At 44.3% G+C, this 20,817-nt stretch overlaps 1 protein-coding gene across 2 annotated transcripts in view; it reads right to left on the reverse strand.

Annotated features, from left to right (window-relative positions):
- Window positions 1-20,817, reverse strand: part of alcama (activated leukocyte cell adhesion molecule a) — an 88,629-nt gene that overhangs the window by 23,536 nt on the left and 44,276 nt on the right. The window lies entirely within an intron of this gene.

Here is a 20,817-nt window from a genome sequence, read left to right on the forward strand (position 1 = left end):
GTGCTCAGAAAAGGCGCTATAAGGACTATACTAGGAAACTCCTGAGGGTTACAACATCAATCCAAGCCACCTTGAGGCCCTAGCACTAGCCTAGCATTCAAGAGGTCAACATGCCAAACCATCTGTATCAAAGCAGCAGAGCAAATAAAGACCATCTTTCTGCATAGGAGGACTGTAAGACGGGCCCAACGACACCAGCGGCAGCTGGTATCACCCCAACATCAGATTACACTTGCTCCAACTGTGGTGTGTGTGGCTCTAGAAGTGGCATCAACGCCAATGGCATGAACTCCCCCCACCCATTCCCACCTCCTACCCCTGAAGCAATCGTCATCTTCGGACACGATGGACAGCTAAGGCACAGCTAGCACAGAATGTAATTAAGAGGTAGAGGAAGGAAAAACCTTCGCATAGCATAGTTTGATCGTTCACCACAGACTTTTTTTCCGTCATCAGTGTGCTCCAGTGCCAAAATACACTCTCCAGCTCCGACTGAGTTTGTACAAAAATCCCACACCTCAACTTGAGCTGACAGACAGGAGAATAGAGGGGGGGGTGCTGAAACACTGAGAGGGGGCCGAGCTTTCAGAGACTGTCACAGAGATGAGGTGCTGTGTTGAGTGGTGCTGTGTTTTTAGGGGTTGGCAGGGGGGAGGTTTGTGTGTGTGTGTGTGTGTGTGGGGGGGGGGGGGGGGGGGGGGATGTAGGTCTGTAGCGGAGTTTTACAGGGTGGTCAGGGTTACAGAGGCTTTGTACTCCAGTCACTTCCATCGGCTCTCAGAAAAAAAAACACAAAGAGTGCAACCAAACAGAGTTCACATTCTGGTCATACCGGAGCACTGTGCTGCAGGCATTGGCACTTCAGCAAGCACACACACACACACACACACACGGACACACCAATCATCTTAAGTATCCTCGCACAATGCTTTTTCAGTCTGATTTTAATGTTACCTGAGTGACTGTTTTAAAAGGTATGAATGCGCTGACAAGGAGGGAAAACCAGTCTGATCTGGAAATAAATAGTGACTACAGACACACACACACACACACACACACACACACACAAGAACTCTTGTAGTCTCACACACAGTTCAGAGCGCAGGAACAAAGCCTTGCAATCAAACAGATTCAAATCTGAGGGAAATCTGCCATCCTTCAAAGCACAGTATAAATAGCTAGCCGTAGTTAGCTCCAGCATTAGCCGAGGGTGCAGCCTGAATTACCACTACATACTCTTCTGGGCTGCCACTGTCAGTTTGATCAGTAATACAACGAACTACTGATCTGGAGGAGTATTTCAGTCCAAAACTGGAGTTGTATATGTTGTTCATCATGTTGCTCAGTATTCTGTAGCATAGCACTGCACTCCTCAGCCTCACTGGACTGAGAGAATCCAGGATTCTTTAGCATAATCATGCTTTTCAGGTTCCTCTGTGCCCTGTACCACAACCCCCTTCATGCAGATACATACATAACATTATTAGTGATCAACAGTGTAATGTGCTCTGCTGCCGTTCGACTGCTATGGTGCTGCAGAAGTTTCGAAATTAGCAGATTATGGCTGAGGAAGGCCAGAATTACAGTTACCAGTGAATCCTCATCATGTAATGAGTCCTTTATTAAAGTATCAGATGAGCTGCTCGTGGAACTGAACAAATCCATACAGTGGCTGGAGATCACGGATAAGTTCTGCAACCAAACCTGTGGTTTTCTAACTGGGTTCTCGTCACCATCATATCAAGAACTTTACTTTGACAGCATATTATTCTACATATTCTAATATTCCACAGTGTTTTACCAGCGGAAACACACCATTCAACAGCTCTGAATACTCGACTAACCTTCAAAACAGTCGGCAGATTAAACATTAAACACTAATACCGCGGCGCCCTGAAGCAGACGCTGACCTTCTGACCCGCTGTGCCGTAAAGGATGATTGAGCAGACTCAGATTTGCAGGCAAAACCCGTCAGTCAGCAAGGCAGCCGGGCTGGATGTGCATGAAAGCTGGAGCAGTCCGGGCAGTGTTTAAGAAACAGACAGACTGTGACTGAAACGCAGCCTCAATGCTATTAGAGGGCCTTTCCTGCCCGCTGTACCTTTAATGGCTGCGGTCATGCCGAGCAGGTGAGCAAGGGTGATGAGCAGCCTGTTTCATTCTTCACGCCTCACCTCTTTCTAAACATCCCTTCCGAGAAGGATGTTTGCATTTGGCTTCTTGCAAAAAAAAAAAAAAAGGAAAAAAAGATACAGCCTTCGTCCCCCACTCCTGTCACCCCAGGAGAGATCAGCCCTCCTTCTGGCTGATGAGCGCTTGCCACGGCGCTTCCCCCACCTGTGCAGGTAGCAGGTATTAGTGCGTGAGCTTGGAGGGGAAATGTTTACCTGTAGAGGTGGCCTGCTGTTCAAACAGTGCTGTGTAGACACAACCGGTCCGGCAGTGTACACAGCGCTGTCTGCACCTGCTGTCCTGTCCGCTTCAACCTCCATTCTGCTTTATTATTAAACCCTCCACTCTAATCTCACACGCTCGTTTCCACTCCTTACACAGCCTCTTCTGTCTGAGCAGGCCTTTCCAGACGCTCCTTTTACAGCATCTATTTACTGCATGTAGATCGCTCTGTTCATGGCGCTGAGAACAGGGCACTGCATTAAGGGATTTACGATAACTGATGAACACATTTACATGTATTTTGTCCCACACTGTTTATATATATAGTTGCGATCACGCAAAAACCTTGTATCTCCATTTTATCTGTTATTACTTTGGGTCATGCTTCTTGCCATCAGCAGCCAGAGCCTGAGAGAGCACAGCTGACTGTACTTTTTCTCGCTGGGTAGATGGCACCCTCTCCCCACATCACTCCCAGTGTGATGTTGGCCAGCACAGGAGTCTCTTAGCTGATGTTAATTAATCTCTATGATGGCAACCATCTTAAAGATTGTTATTTAAGCCCTTTGAACCTGAAAGGCATGTATGTGGGCCAACAGCTTAATTCCTTGCTTTTAAACAACATAAGATACATAACGTTCGTAGTAATTAGCGAATAATTCATAGCGGGTTCTAAAAAGTCCATAATAGGTCCTATATAATTGATAGTGGATACTGAATAATTGATAGTAGATACTGAATAGTCAATAGCAGATAAATAGCACTGAATAATGTATATTACAGATAGATACGAAGCAATTCATAGTGGATACTGATTCATTCGCAGTGTAGTCTAAATTATTCATAATAGATCCCGATTTACTGATTTAAAGTGGATATTGAATACTTCACAGTAGTAACTAGTAGTTAGTAATTCAGAGTAGGTCCTAAATAATTCATAGTGGATACTGAATAAGCCATAGTAGACCCTGAATGAGTCATAGTGGATACTGAATAATTAATAGCAGTTACTGAGCAATTTATAGTGGTTATTAAAAAAAATCATATTAAACATAACAATAATAATAATAATAATAATAATAATTCAAAGCAGACACCAAATAATTCATAGTGGATATTGAACAATTACCTCTACTCAAAATTGAATCATATTTATTGTATTTATTGTACTGTCTTGCATGTTGCACTTTCTGCAGTCTGTCCTGTACTGTATTGTTTTTCTGTACTGTATTGTTTTTGTCTGTACTGTACTGTTTTTGTCTGTACTGTATTGTTTTTGTCTGTACTGTTTTTGTCTGTACTGTACTGTTTTTGTCTGTACTGTATTGTTTTTTGTTCTATGTGGCACCCTTGTTCTGGAAAAAACAATTTAATTTCACTGTGTACTTGTACAGAGCTAAAATTACAATAAAAGCTACTTGACTTGAACAATTAATAGTAGTTACTTAGTCATTCATAGGGCTTACTAAAATCATATTAACAATTCATAGCAGACACTACATAATTCATAATGGGTGCTTAATAGAGCCTGACTAATTCACAGTGGATACGGAAAAATCCACAGTAGTTAATGAATAATTAATAGTGGATACTGAATAATGTACTGTAAAACATAATACTTTACAATAGTTAATAAATAATGGTCTAAAAATGAAGCCTAACACATAAGTCTAGAATCCAAGGGGTTAAAAAAAACTTCTTTAAAGAAAACTGGTTCTATATAGAACTTTTGTTACTTTGGAAAGAGTTCAGTTCGTTCTATGTGCAAAAGAAACCATGACACAGCGATCTGAGACAACTTTAAACGCTGAACCGGTCCAAGCGAGACAACACCTCAGTATAACACTCCGGATACATTCTCACCAAACTCCTGCAATCCTAGCAGGTTAGGTGTTTCTTTTCACTATGGGGGCGAATCCCATGTTCCACACTCTTTAGCGTGCCCACGGATTCACTCCGGAAAAGTTAACAAAGCAGAGGAACCATTATCAGACAAGGAATTGGATACGGAGCTGGTTAATGGAAATGTGTGTTAGAACACTACTGAGATCAGAGATCCCCCTCACTGCGGAGAGTGAAAGAGTGTGTGTGAGGAGGGCTCGCTCACCCACAGCGTGACTGATTGCAATCTCCTTTCAATTTGAAAGACGACTGTTGACGGGTGATGGCCTCTTTTAAAACCCCTCTAGCAACCAGCATACTCTTGTGCACCAGGTGGGAGGGGAAGTATGCTTGTGTGCGTGTGCCTGTAAGTGTGTGGGCCACCTTGTGTTTGTTCACACATGGCCAGAGAAAGAGCTGGCTTATCACTTCTTTGGCCCACCTGAGCACACAGTGCACAATGGGACGGCCGAGAGAATTCACTCCTTTTTGTCGACAGCATTCCTTCACAGGCCAGAGATTAAATTTCAGCATTCAAAACCTGGACTGTCTCACAGGTCCACACTGTTACAAACCGTTCCCACCAACCACCGATAACTGAAAAAAGAAATATTATTCCACAGATATTTATATAAAACATTCGGTATTTCACACACTCTTCCTACTGCTAGAGTAACCCACCCCAGAGACGCCCACACCACACGGGTTCCGGTTCATATTTCCACAATAAAGAAAGGAAATAAAGAATTCCAGGCCCTGCAGCTGTTCCATACAGCAGTAGGAGGGATTTAGACAGAGCAATTTGCTCTCCTCACAGCAATTCCACTCTGCATACATGCCGCCAATAACAGTAGTGTACTCTTAGCAGACAGTACTGTCCCCAGCCGCTGTCAACAAAAATAGGTGTTGATGACACAGGCTGAATTTGGGGTTCTGCAGATTTATCAGTACTGGTGAAAATCCCCCCAATAAAACACTGAGAGAGCCTAATTTATCCTGTTTAACTGGATTTAGAACAGACAACCTCAAACATTCAAAATCGATCATTTTTTCTGTGTAACTATGCCCAATCTGAAAGAAGCACAGTATTGCCAGCTGAACAGCACCATCTGGGGCAGTGAAAGATAAAGTACCTTGCCCAAGGGCACATCCAAGAGTCAGTCCTGAGATTTAGCAACCTCCTTGTTCGGGCAGAAGAATAGTATTGCCAGCTGAACAGCGCTTCCCTGGGCAATGAAAAATTAAGTACCTTGTTGAAGGGCACAACCAAAAGTATCCTGTCAGTTCTGGATTTTGAACCGGCAACCTCCTGGTTCTGGGAGGTGCAAAGCCTTGCTGCTGCCTGGGGCAATGAAAGGCTGATTACCTTGTCCAAGGGCACAACTTAAAGTACCCAGTCAGCCTTGGAATTTGAACCAGCAACCTTCTGGTTCTGGGAGGAGCACAGTATTGCCAGCCAAACAGCAGTGCCTAAGGAAATGCACGGTTAAGTGCCTCTCCCAAGTCCACAACCAAAAGTACCCCCTTGGTCCTGAAAATTGAACCAGCAACCTCCAGGCTTGCTGCTGCCTGGGACAATGAAATGTTAAGTACCTTGCCGAAGGGCACAACCAAGATTACCCAGTTAGTTCTGGAATTTGGACCAGCAACCTCCGGATTCTAGGAGGTACACAGTATTGTCAGCTGACCAGGAGTATCCAGTCAGCCCTGGGATCTGAACCAACAACCTCCTGGTTCTGGGAGGAGCACAGTATTGCCAGCCAAACAGCAGTGCCTGAAAGGAAATGAAAAGTGCCTCTCCACAACCAAAAGTACCCATTTGGTCCTAGAATTTGAACCAGCAACCTCCTGAACTATGCTGCCTGAGACAATGAAGGGTTAAGCATCTTGCCAAAGGGCACAACAAAGAGTACCCAGTCAGTCCTGGTATTTGAAGCAGCACCAGTCTTCCTAACCCACAGAGCCACCAATGCTGCAGACATAAAAATATCAGTTCAGCACTCCTGCCTTCTGTGTAGTACGAGTGCACAAACTGAAGCTGGTGTTTTTGAGAACAAGTTCAATTATGATCTCCTTAGCTGATAAAGCACGTGCACCACTTTAGGGCTACAGCATTCATTAGAATACACTAGAACAATTTCAAGGAACACCTTTCTTGCTAAAGGCAATGGCTGTTGTTGTTGCAGATCCTATTACTAGAAAGTAAAGCTTTTAGCTTTAAGCTACATCAGCTTGGAGAGCTACAGAAGGGTATATCTAAGGGTGGGCAATGGAAAAAAAAGACAAAACATGATATTTGAGACAATATTCAGGTGTTCAGAGGTTTGTGAAGAAGAGGGAACAGACAGAGTGCACCAGCAGTGTGGTTTAGACCTCCTAACAATTAGGAAAATTAAATAATGGGTAAAATGGATTAAGACAATAAGATAATGGTATAACGAGCTTGCATAACCTACTTGTTATCTATGAACTTAATGCAGTTTCCATACACTTTGGTTGTTGTTTAGACGCTCTCTGAATCTTTTAGTTTCACAGTCGGATAACACAAATTATGATAATTACATTAACTGCCCAAGGGAGAACCTTCAGAAATGAGGGCAGTGGTTTGGAAGGCAAAGCCATCACCACTACAGCAGACATTCTATATTCAGCAGAGAGTGAGAGGGAGAGAGGGAAAGAGGGAGAGAAAGAGAGACACCAGCGGTGTCGGCACTTGGGAAATCTGCCCTGCTCCCTAGCCTGTGACTCATCAAACAGAGCCTGCCACGGCCGTCATCAACCCCTGACTTATTAGCCGCTAAAAATGGCAGCATGGCAAAGTAACACCCTGCCGCCCCTGCTGCGTGTTTATTTTCACCTCCACTCTTCTAAACTCCACCATCACCCTTATTCCTACAAGATACTCTCCCCAGTCAGGCTCAGCAGACCAGACTGCTAGATCTCCTCACTGACCTGTTCATGCTTATCGACTGTTGTGAGGTAGGATAAGCTCTGCAGGGGGTGAAAAAAAAAAAAAAATCGATAATGACTTCAGGCTGGAGTTTAGAGTCGCCACATAGAGCTGAGTTTTCACTTCTGAACGCTACGCAGGACTGAGCTGGACTGAGCTGGACTGTGCTGTTGTAACTTATTAAACTTAGCCAGGCTGGCAACACTGTGCTTGGCTCAATTACATGACCAAAACAAATGCACCTGATCTTTCCTTACATGTGATGGGTCACATGCAGAAAAATATGTACTGTTATATTTGAACTGATTTTAAATTTAGAACTATAAATTCCAAGCCAAGAGCTCCAGATTTCCCCAGCGTCAAGCATCAGTGCTAACACTCCCAACCTGGAGCTCCAGTTGTAGAATTCCTAGCCTAAAGCTCTAGTCATAGAACTCTTAGAGATTCCCATTGTGGAGCTCCAGCTATAGAGATTCCCATTGTAGAGCTCCAGCTATAGAGATTCCCACTGTAGAGCTCCAGATATAGATTCCCATTGTAGAGCTCCAGATATAGATTCCCATTGTAGAGCTCCAGCTATAGAGATTCCCATTGTAGAGCTCCAGCTATAGAGATTCCCATTATAGAGCTCCAGCTATAGAGATTCCCATTGTAGAGCTCCAGCTATAGAGATTCTTATTGTGGAGCTCCAGATATAGAGATTCTCATTGTAGAGCTCCAGATATAGAGATTCCCATTGTAGAGCTCCAGATATAGATTCCCATTGTAGAGCTCCAGCTATAGAGATTCCCATTGTAGAGCTCCAGCTATAGAGATTCTTATTGTGAAGCTCCAGATATAGAGATTCTCATTGTAGAGCTCCAGTTGTAGAGATTCCCATTGTAGAGCTCCAGATATAGATTCCCATTGTAGAGCTCCAGCTATAGAGATTCCCATTGTAGAGCTCCAGCTATAGAGATTCCCATTGTAGAGCTCCAGCTATAGAGATTCCCATTGTAGAGCTCCAGCTATAGAGATTCTTATTGTGGAGCTCCAGATATAGAGATTCTCATTGTAGAGCTCCAGTTGTAGAGATTCCCATTGTAGAGCTCCAGTTGTAGAGATTCCCATTGTAGGGCTCTAGCTATAGAGATTCTTATTGTGAAGCTCCAGATATAGAGATTCTCATTGTAGAGCTCCAGCTATAGAGATTCCCATTGTAGAGCTCCAGTTATAGAAGTTCCAGTCTAGAACTCCAGTCATTAATGCTTTTAGTTAGCCTGTGGTAGTGCGTGAGCCGATCATTCTTACCTGCAATTCACTCCACAAACCTTGGACGATATTGCAAGGCTAGTGGCAATAATTTGGGTTTTAATTTATACAGGCTAAAAGTCTTGGAAGACTTTGAAGTGGCAGTCAGAACTTATCCAATCTTGCCAATTGTGCTCTGGAGTCTTTCTAAACAGCACTGCAGCCATTTCAGCATCTTTTGTTGGTCTTTTGTGTCTTAATGGGGAGAATCGGCTGGAACGTGTGCTTGTTTTCACATTTCTGGACCTGGTCCCTTTCAGTGTTCCACGAGAGAACAGCAGTATATTCCTAAAAAGCTCTGAATTCTGAATAGGTTTCTATTGAAGGCGCTCCATTGTTCATTTGAGTAGTAATTATGTTTTTTGGGGTTTTTTTTGTATAGCAAAGTCTTAGCACATCTCTGGAGAGGCTTTTTCAGCAGGTCCTAATCTATGAGAGACCAGCAGAAAGGGCCTTATTGTGCCTCCTTGCTGCCAGTTTGGAACTTTACAGGGATCTTAATAAGATAGGGCCTAAATCAATTAGAGGGAATGAGATGCATCCGGACAGGAGGGGGGATGGAATTAATGAAGCTTGTACTAAAGGCAGCACAGAGCTGGAATTTGATTAGCTGGCTGAGTGTGTCCTCAAAAGCGTGGCTCCATGCAGCGATGGAAGACACGCAGCGGGGTTTTTTGTATGTTCTCACTACAAGTGCACATGTGCATGTGCGCCTGTGTGTATATAGGTACAGTAGGCGTGTGTGGACAGTACACATATCTAGTTTAGTAGATGTAGCTGCATGTGGATAGTGTGTAAAGTGAATAGGGGGGAAAAAACCTTGAAGGTCATAAGTGTTTGTGTAAAAAGAAGCATGAGGCTGCTGCGGCGGGAGAGAGATGCGCACACACACACACACACATACACATTCCAGAGAGGTTAAAAAGGATTAAGACACAGTCTGAGTGTCCTTATGTTTGTGGTGCCTTCAGAATATGGGCTTCATTGAGCCAGCACTGCTCTTTGAGTGAGAACCAAACCAAAGCACCAGCCGCATTATCCCAACTATTATTAAACCTGCCAAGCATTTAACACTCACTCCTTGACATGATTATAACACTTAACTAAAAATAAGAGCAGTCATTTTACAAATGGTAATTGAATGTGCAAGGGTTGTGCATCTTGTGTGTGTGTGTGTGTGTGTGTGTGTGTGTGAGTACAGTGCAGCGCAATGTGAATGAGCAGATGGTAATTAACATCAGCATGATCCTCAAGTCGTAGTAAGTTCGAGCGGAGAACCATTGCAGAGAGAGAGAGAGAGAGAGAGAGAGAGAGAGAGAGAGAGAGAGAGAATGCCTTAGCAACAGTGATACACATATTCTTATGGTTTACTCCTAGTCTGGACGCTCAATCACCCAGTAACGCAAGTCTGCTCCAGCAGATCAACATTAGGGTAAATGTTATGGCACAAATGATCATATTGCAATTGGCAGATTGTCCAGATGTTTGTCAGATGTTTGAATCCAAAAGTTGATGATGTATTTACTATATTCAGAAGATGGGGCTCAGCGTGGTCCAGCAGTGGTTTTTGCCATTTCATCATATAAGCTTTTGGGTTTGAACAAGATGAGCTGTCTGCTGCCATCCTGATGCTAATTTGTTTGCTCTGCAACCATGGCAACGAAGCTCTGATTGGTCGGTCTGATTACTTATACATATAATAAATGATTTTATATATTCAATGCTTTTTTGTGACAGCTACGATTTAAATGATGCTACACATGTACAGTAAGGTAGCATTAGGACTCTGATCAGGCCTTGGAATCCAATCCTAGTCTGCAACACGGAGAGAAGTGACCCAATACACTACACTGACCGCTCTCAGTGTTTAAGTCCACTAAGTGCTACTCATCTAACAAGAGCATGGCCAATTGTGCTCTCTCAGGCTCTGGCTGCTGATGGCTTATGGCGAACTTATGGCAATCAAACGGGCCATAGTGTCAGTGGCATAGTCTGCTGAGCTACTCTGAGCCATGTTGTTCATGTTCTGTATCAATAAACAATGTCTGTATGTGAGGCCTTAGGTTTGAGACATTAGGGAAAATAACTTATTATAAAAAGCTGTCATGGCCAACATACAAATTATGCTGCTTGATATGTAGGAATCGTCTGGGCAGGTTAAACTGAACTCTTCGCTGTGATCTGATCCCCTGAATCAAAACTAATCCTTTATATTCGCTCTTGAATCTTTAAACAGGATCTTGGCCCAGCGGTCCACTCCTCTGGGGGGCCAGGTTAAAAGTCCTGCATGCTCGGAACAAAAGTGCCCATATCTCTCTGTCTGGAATGAGAAGTTATCTGATATTGGCTCTTTTAGAGGAGCAGCTGTACCATCTGTGACGTTAGGCACCCCCTCTTAAAACAGAACAGCCCAGGAGCTCCCTGCGGAGGTGCTCAGGTCACCCGGATTGAGGTGAGACCGCTTAATGGATGCCGTCTCCAGTTAAAATGCCAAAACAATGACTGCACACGCATCGGTTTCAACCATCAGCATGTTTATGCCACCATCTGTACTGACAGTAAGTGGCAGTTTGTAAAGCTTAATTGAGGGTTGTTACTAATGCAGCTGCGTGCAGTCGTGGCCAGGATCAACAACACGACCATCAAATCAATTGGCTCGGCATGTGCCGCGTTGGTGGGATGCTCATTTCGGTCACGCAGAGTGGAATCTAACGGATAAAACGGAAACGGCCACTTCGTAGAGATGAAAAACCTCCTTTATACTTTACGTTATTTCCATCACAGCACGGCAGAGCTGCCAGTTATTCCGTCTTACAGCAGGCATTAGAAAGCGGCCGGCGGAGCTGTCAGTGCCACGTTGATGTTTCTGGTCAAGCACAGAGAGGTCGATTCGGCCGCTTTGTTTGAGGAAGCGTTTTGCGTCGCCGAGGCCTCATAATCATCTCGGTGATGACGGCTGAGAGCAATTTGGGAGTAAAAAGACACGGGCTGCCAAAGGAGCCACCGCTCAACCCTACCTTAATCTCTCTCTCCCTTTCTTTCTCGCTCTCTTTTTATCTCTCCTGTATTGAAGCCCACTTCACTTGGCTGTCCCTTCCTCCCCTGAGGATGCCAGCAGATAAGAAAGGCTGGATGTGCTTTAATTGAGATTGATCGTGATCACACAAACATCCTCCAGATAGAGTCCAGTTAGTCAGCAGAAAAAAAAAAAAGAAAAACCTTAAGGATCTCCACTGTGAAATTAAAGAAGAGAAGCATGGAGCTCAGAATAAGCCTGTCAGTTTGGGACAAGTTCCCGATGATGTCCAGCTCCACTGATCCCCCGAGGAATTCCTGACATTTACTCCCTCACCGATGCTGTCCAGAAATATGAGCAAATATTTGCACAGCAGAACTGGACTCGGCCGTTTGATTTAGCTCCAGCGGATGTGTAGGCTAGCGAGGACCACATTGACTGGCATGTGAAGCCTTGCGTGTGGTGTTTTCATTAACACATATGGTGAAACATGCTTCCGTTCTTGGAGACGGCAGGGGTAATTGGCCTGTCTCGGTGACTGGCAAAGCCTGGTACAGAACACACTTCCAGTGAGGCTTGATGAGGGAAGAAACAGCCACGACCACATACTAATAGAACCTCATCACTAGCTGACATGGAAATCAGGCTGCTGGTTAAGCCTTGTCCGTGCGGTAAGCTTGACTGGACTAATTGCACCTCCGCTTCCATTAGCCGGCAGCCGTCCTGCCCTCAGCGCAATGATGCTCGTCCCTGGCAAGGATGAAATAATAATGTGTAGCGTGGAGATCAGGCGTCTGGTGGTGGCTGGAGACTTCAGGGAGGGGATGGCTTTCCAGCGCTAATGTGTTTATCCACCCTAAATGACTTGCCTCCACTCCTCAGAAGAGGGTCAGGGTAGGGCTCTGCCTGCCAACATTTTTAACTATTAGATTGAGATGGATACTCTGTATTAAATGACTTACATCGGGGTGGAAAACCCTGATCTGCCCCATAGAAAATCCGTATTTGAACACCGGCGGCCAGGACTTGCTCTCTTTTACAATGCAGAGGAACACGATCAATGCTTCTGATGTCAAGCCTAGCACTGACAACAAGTGGCTGGTAATAGATTAGGATACACACACACACACACACACATTCACACTCTGCAGGTAGACAAGCAGTGTCAGAGCCAGTTAAGTGTAGCCTTTTTTGTTACAGAGGTCTTCATTAAACTTCTGGCGGACAGGAAAATCACATCTTCTTTGGCGTGGTTCCCTCCAGCGCCACTCCAGCGGAGCATGTGGGCTAATTGACCCGTCCACCCGGCCCGGGCTTTCGGGAGCGGTGCAATGCAGGGCCTGGAGTGCTGAAATAATTGACTTGATGAAATGAGGAGCAGGCGCTCTCAGTGGACAGCCGGGGCCATCCACACCGCCTCTGGCAGCCTGAGCTCAATCTCACTTCCTTGCAATATTTCTCTCCCTGCCTGTCTACAACACCCCCCCACTCCTTTCCTTTCTCTTGTTTCTCTGACTTTTCACCCTCTTCTCCCCCTCTACCTCTGTCTCTCACTCTTTTTCATATCTGCTGGATGATTAGCAGTTAGAGGCAGACTGTTTCCCGCCCCCGGGTCACTCCCACTGGCCACTAATTCAAAGAGTCAATTCAATTCCAATTCAGTTTTGTTTACATTAAAGTCATAAGCCAGTTAAGGCCATCTGTCACATGGCACGAAAGCTCCAGAACGATGGTGAAATCGCTGTGGTGCACTGCCTTGAGTGGCTTATTATTAGAACAAAGGATATACATAACTGAGATATCATCTAACATTATGTAACGAGTATGACTGGGAATTCGCACATCATTTCCAATATAGGAGGAGAGACATGGCACACATTATAATACCAATATAATTATATAATAATAAGAGTTTCAGCCGCAAATATTGTTATTAGTTAGTATATTAGTTAGTATGTATACTATTATGTATGCTATGTATACTATAGTATGTTAGAATGTATACTAGTATGTATATTAACTATTAGTTAGTTAGTATATTAGTTAGTTATATTAGTTATATTAGTGATGTTATTGTAGCTTGCTTAGCTAGCTTGTGTGGACGGTGGACAGTGTGATCTCGATGTTTATTAGTGCTCTGTAGTTTCCGGTTGAGGAGGTGACACAGTTGATGTGGGCTTGTGGGTTTCGGTCGGGGGTGGATCAAGACACTTTGGCATTCACACTACAAAAATAATGTGGTCATATGAGTCTCTGAACACCTCCTGGAGACGCACAGCGTCCCGCTCACGCCTGTACTGTACGCTTATGATCGCATCACTCAGGGCGCATGTTAATGCCAGGTGTGAACAAGGCCATAGAGATGAGTGAGAATAACCTTCATTTGACTACTTAACACAGATCACTCAAAGAACCAATTGAAGCACCTCCATTTTTAAGAGTGCACAGTGTCAGATGTGTAAATCTGGCAGTATGGTTCCATGAAATCAGCTCAGAAAACAGCCAACTTCAGTTTGCTGCCAACCAGCCGGCACTCGCGTCCCGAATTTAGCAAGAGCCTCGCCACTCTAGCTGAGGCAAGCCTAGTTGCGCTGCTTCCAGCTCTTCCAGCCCAAATGTAGCCTGAGAGCGAGCCACATTTGTAGAGCCATTAGAGCTGTTCATTTGGACTGAGTAACCTGAAGTGAGGGTTGGTTCTGCGCCCGCAAAACACTGGATTCTAGGTGCTGGGTGAGTGGATAGAGTGGCTATTGGGATCCAAATCTGAAATGGTGCTGCTTCCTTTTTTGCACTTCATCCATAACAACACACTGTGCAACAATCAGACCCACTTCATCCAAGCAATTACCGGCCCTAAGCATGAGCAGGCCTATTTAATAAGCAGTATGATCATATCTAAGATGGAACATCTGGAAGATAACCGTCTAAATGATGGACCGGTCAAAAGGTTGGAGGCATCAGTTAAAAGATGTCAGAGCGTGGGCTTGAATTGGCCCCCTGAGATTAGTGATGGATACTGTATGAGTTATAGGGGGAGGTAATGGGTTGTGGGTTCGATACCTCGGTCCACTAAGCTGCAGCTGTTGTGGCTTTAAGCAAGTCCCTTAAGTCTGTCTGCGCCAGGACCGATGTAACATGGCTGACCCTGTGCTCCGACCCCAGTTTTTCCAAGGTGGGCTATGCAAAGAGACGGAATGACAATAAAATAGCACATTTATTTAATAAAGCCAAAATCCAAATGCTCCACAAGACAGTTGGAAAACCATCCCAGGTGGCTCCTTATAAAGCTGCTTGAGAGAATGCCAAGAGTATACAAAACTGTCATTAAAGTAACACTTCATTACTGTATAATTACAAGTGTGTTTTGGTGTCCTTACTGCAGCAAAAGCGCAAAAAGAGGTGTGTCCAAATGTTTGAGCGGTACTGCATTTACGACTCTGTAATTGAGCCTGTCCTGCTGTTTGCTATGCAAGGACGTTGTAGGAATGCAGCCCAGTATGTATAAAGATAAGTTAAAAAAAAAAGAGGGAGGGAGGAGGATGGTAATAAAACTTTATCCGTTAGGAAACTCTGTTAGGACACGTTTTATTACAATGAGGCTTCTTTAATGACTGGGGCCACTGTCATTCTATGCATTCCTGAGATGTATGATGAGACATTAAAAAACATGCTGCTACAAGCAGTTACTTGTGACTGGAAAGAGAGAGAGAGAGAGAGAGAGAGAGAGAGAGAGAGAAAGAGAAAGGGAGAGAAAGAGAGAAAAGGCCATGCTCTGTTATGGGACTACTATAAGTAGAATTAGCTTGCCACTAAAAGCAGCTAGCTTGAACTTGGACAAAACGGAACGTGGGAAAGAAAGGGCCTACCCTGCCGTTATTGCCCGAACCATATTTAAACTTGTTGCTCCATAACCTTGCCAGCAACATGCTCCCAAGGGGGTCCAATGGTAGGAAGTGTGCATTTTCACATGCGCTGAGCAAACCCGAGCAAATTCAGATGTACTTTGGCCAATTTAGAACATTCCCAAGAACCAACACGAGGGATCCAAAGTACGAAACGTTCAGCAGCTTAAACAGCCATCCACATGCAGTGCTGGTATTTATCAGCAGGGGTCAACTGATGTGTTTTCTTGGGTTGATACTGATAGCAGTTATCAGTAGACAAGGCGATTGGTGGCTGATTAACCTGGGCGGATATTTGCTTGGCCTAAATTTGAAGTTTGTAGTGAGTGAATGTTTAGGAACACAATGTAGACTGATTAGAAATGATGGATTTTAGAAATGATGGTGAGAAAATGTAATAATACGTTTACGTTTTACTTTTTAATGTTTTTCATATTTTAAAATAATAACAATAACAAATAAATTAAACAAATAAGTCCTAAAATAAAGCTTCTAAACAAGCGTTTAGATTTAATTTGGCAACAAAGCCTACCTCATGTCTGTTTACTACTATAGACATTTTTCTGATTATTATATTATATACAATAAGGACCACACCGTTAAGTCTTTAGCTCGTTCCTGGGTCTTTTATCAGCTATCAGCCTTAAGATAAATCATCCTCATGCCCAAAAAAAGCTGGTTTCTAATCCGCTAGCTTCATATTCACATTTTCCATTCCACCTTAAGAGATGCAGCAATACTGAACCTATTATAGGGAGAATGTTGGTACTATGCTAGTCGTGGCGTGGGCGTCTATTAGCAGAAGTACAATGACATATCAACCAGCGGTAGTGTTCTCCTACAAGCGTGTCGAGCTGCCTAATGATGCTGCATTTGCAGCAGTTCAAAACGATGTGATGGCCGGCCTTTATGTTTCTCGGATGCAGCATATGCTAGCCATCACCCAGAATCGGTAGCATCGCAGGTTTCACAGGTGGAGCTCCTACTATTTAAACTCTTTGGATTTTCTTTGCCAAATGACTGAGAAGTAAGGAAATATCGAAGATGCATCACATGTATGCTGTTAATTTGTCAGCCACTTTAAAATGTTAAAACGCTGATGCTGATTAGCACCAAAATGCTAAGTATCTATGCCATTTATTGACCCGACCGCCACAAACAGTCAACCCCTATTCATTAGTGAAGCTAACACAGCTTTGCTAACTTTCCTTTCTGAAGAAAAATGATGAGGAATCTCAAAGACTCACACAAAGTTATCAGATGAAAAGAATTCAGCGGTAAAAAAATCTTGAGGGTACACAAACAAGCATAAAGAAGAAGCTGGCTTAATCAGCGAATCAGCGAAGCATGCACGTATCTAACAGTAAAGATAGCCTGATTTTGTTAGCATTGCTGCCTTTGTGATCGCACTCCAGTTGGCAGGTGTCCTGCTGCGGTCAGCAGCAGACGCGCTGTCGCACTAAAGCAAAGCTAATACTATGCAAACAGTCTCCAGTCACTTTGATCGGTATTGGAGTTGAACAGATTGCCTAGCTTCTTGCGAAATGAAGGCTGCATTCGTCCACGAGCAACTTCCTCTGCTTTAGCGGCGAGGGTCTAATTATAGAACGGGGTCGAACAGCAAAAAATGGAGAAAATGAAGTCCGATACTACAACTACGGTTAGGTGTAGCATTGTGACACTTGTTTTGGTCCATTAGAAGCGGCAGAGCTAGGTGACCAGGTTTAAAACCTGCCCTGTTTGTCCAGGATACAGCGACTTACAGTAAGTCAAGAGATGGACGAAAAGAAGGACAGAAGGTCAGGCCAGAGCGCATTTTCCCTTTGCCCACTTTCCTCACTCTCTCTCTGCCTCTCTCTCAGATGAGTTGCTGGGTAGTTCAGATCAATGCTGGCACTTTCAGCTCTGCGCTATCCTGTTGTGCGTATTGAGAGATTTCTCTCTGTCTGAGGTGGAGCTTTGCCCCTAAGCTGAGGCATGGCCTTGCATTTCAAACCCAAGCCCCGAGGCCTGCGAAGAAACTCTCAAGGGGACCATTCATTCCCCTCTGCCTGTGTGAGCCAAAAACTTTCTTTTTTTTTTTTTTTTTTTACCCTAGTCAGACAAAGTCTTCAATTTGCACTTGCTGTTCCTCTTCGCCAAAGTCAAATACCACTGGGAGCAGAGAGAAATGAAATATTCTCCATAACAGACGATGAACTGCATGCTGTATGAGCTGCATATACCTACTGAAATCACCTAAAACGCGTAGTTCATGCTCAGAAGTCACATTGTCATGGTTTGTGCTCCCTCAGGGTCTTTTTATGCATTGCTGGGTTTTGGTTTAACATGTAATGTCCTTCAGGGTTTGAAATGAGCATAAATTCAGGAATTCACACAGTGGGCGAACACGTCACGCTTCCATCAGACAAAGACCGGGATTTGGAATATTGGGCCCCATTCATATCTTACTAAGAATTTTCATCAATTTTATCTTGGTTTGACCAAATGTTTCCTAACAAAAACTCTACGCCAGATTCTTTAGAAACATTAGCCAATGTCAGAAACTGGCAGAGTTGCACAGTTGCAGAAGGCATGTTTGGCACAAAACAAAACAAACAGCATTAGAGCGCAGCATCCTCATGTTAACTGTGAAGCATGAAGGCGTCACTTTCGTGGTTTGACGTCTGGTAAGCTTTTTTTTTATCAGAGAATCCACTATCAATTCGTTATTGTATCAGAAAGCGCTTGAAGAAAATGTGAGTTTCCCTTCGTCCAGAAAAACGAAACTGAAGCAGAGGTGGACCATCCAACATTTTAGTAAATCCACCAAGAAATAACTCAAAACACTGAAACAGAGGGTTCTGGATTGCACACAGCAGTACTCAATCCTAACCTCTCGTTCTCACTCATACAGCTTGTGGATTCTTGTTACAGTAGAGGAACTCTTTGCTGCTGCTTTTGTTCATTTTTTGTTCCTTGATTACTCCATATGTCTCCGACAAGCACTGTCTAGAGCAGACTGCTGAAGGTGCTGCAGGTGAAAATCCATATGTTAAAAGCAGTATGTAAAACAGAGCGCAACAATCTCAACTTCTTTTAGAGCAAACAAGCAGTGCATGGGCAGCTAGGCTTCAGCCTGAACTACTATCAGTGGTCTGAAGGTGTAAAACGAGGCCTTAATAACTGATCACATTATTAACAAGTTGACTTTGATGGCCCGGATTTGATCAGATGTATCACAATAGCTTCAGATCAGTGTGCCATGATACATTGATGCATTTCTACATTCCTCGCATACAAATGTATGAGTAATGGCTCCAAAATATGGCACAAAACGCGCTGCCTCGAGCAGGAGAAGTTTACAGTAAACAGACAATAAGCTTGGGCCAGGATTGTAGGCCTAACAGGTGTTTTCCTACACGAGTCAAAAACGCTCCAAGTGCTGGCAGGGAGGACATGTTCTCCATGTTCCTCTGCTTTCCAGCCTTTAGCTACTTACCTACCCCACTCTCCTCCCTCCCTCAGTCTCTTTTTCTCTTGTTTTCCGCACAAAGTCAGTAAATGGCTGGTTTTCTGGTGACACGCATCGCATTTCTCATTCAAGGTAGTGAAACAATTTGTCGTGGTGCTCGCGTTGCTTCAACAGAAATCCAATTATCGCCGCATTCAAACACAACAGCACAAAGCGTGCTGAAACGTTCCAACAGAGAAAGGAAAAGGGGATGCAAATTCAATTTAGTCGGGGGCGTACGTATCTGCCTGGAACGGCCCACGTGCCTCTACTTTATTATTTTATTTTTTTCCCGCTTCTCTTTTTCCTGCTTGAACTGTTCTTTGTAATGGCAGGTGCCACTCATTAACCCCCGCCCCCTCCCTAAAAAAAGAAATATCTCCAATTTTCAAACCATACAAGGAATTATTGCTCAATAAATCACCATTCCTGTCAGCAGCGATGGTGCTTGCAATGCGAAGGCAAATAAAAGAGGAATATGAAAGGGACATAAAAGAGATGAGTTGCATGCTTTTATCTGTTTTTTAGACCAGGCTCATTTTCCAAAAGACAGGACGGCCACCGCGCCCGCAGGGTTAATATTTGCCGCACAATGGGAAGGAGAGGACTGTAATCCAGGAGAGGAGAAAAAAAAATTCAAAGGCCCTTCAAAAGCCAGAACAGTGCTCTCAACATGAGACAAAATGGCCTTTATGCTGCGCCCTTTCCTTTTATCAATCTTCCCTACTCTACAGTATGTGACTCTCCGAGTGTGTGTGAGCGAGCGAGAGGGAAAAAGAAGTGTAGGCAAGGGGCGGGTGGGTGAGGGAACTTGGAGAGGGGAAAGAGAGGGAGAGAGAAACAAAAAAACAAATGCAGAACAAAGCAAAGAACAGTAGGCCCCATAAAAACCCTTTCCAGACATCAGTCACGTTGGGCAGGTAAAGTGCACTTTGCAATCACGGACTCTAATGCGCTGCATTATGAATGCTGAGTGCTGGCTTGATGGTGGCCTGGGGAAGACAGCGAAAAGAGGAAAACAGAGACAGAGAGAAAGAGAGAGAGAGGGAACGCAAAAGAGAGTGAGAGATAGAGTGGAGAACTTCCTGGAAGCCTTCAGACGCCATGTCTACCAAAGTGGCCTGCCTTCATCCGCATGCTGCTAATGAGCAGCTATTAAAGCTACTGCAAGACCATTTAACAACAAAAGCCACCGCACGCCCCTCCTCTTCCCAGTCTAAAAATGCAGCCGCCGGCCATCACTCCACTCCAATCGCATTTACTGCAGCAGGTAAGGACAGCGCATTCATTTCCCTGCATCTGCTTCCCCTGTTAAAGAGATTAGAGCTCGCCTGTAATCTGATAGTAGGCATTAAAACCAAGCATTGGCCAAACAGTTCCATCATCTTCCTTCATCAAGCGCTTCCTTCGTCTACAAGCTGAGTCACAGCCCCTCCTCGTCTGCTCCGCAGAGCGTATTTGTCTAAATATATGTTTTTTAATACATTTAAATGAAAGGTTTTAGGGCTCCAGCGGCCTAATGCGCTATCACTATGGCCCGGGGGTCGCGAGTTTGAATCGTGAGCCATGGAATTTTGACATCAGAGGCCAGAGTCTGAGTAACCCCCCCGCCCCCCCCTTAAAGCGATATTGGCCCGCACACAGCTCCCATCTTCATCTTATTTGGACAGCTCAACACGCTTGGAGGAGAACACTAACTGCCAATTGGCTCCATCATCTCTAGGGAATACAGTTCCATGGCACTGCTCTGTCTTTCCACCTCTTTAGCTGATGCTTGGCACTGGGCATGGTCATCTTAGGCTTATGTCAGCTGTGGATGCAACCTTCACACAGCTTAACACAGTCCACACGTTTTTGAACGTACACAGCTTAAACAATATGATTACACGGC

Source organism: Salminus brasiliensis, chromosome 16, assembly GCF_030463535.1.
Source record: "Salminus brasiliensis chromosome 16, fSalBra1.hap2, whole genome shotgun sequence".
NCBI lineage: Eukaryota > Metazoa > Chordata > Actinopteri > Characiformes > Bryconidae > Salminus > Salminus brasiliensis.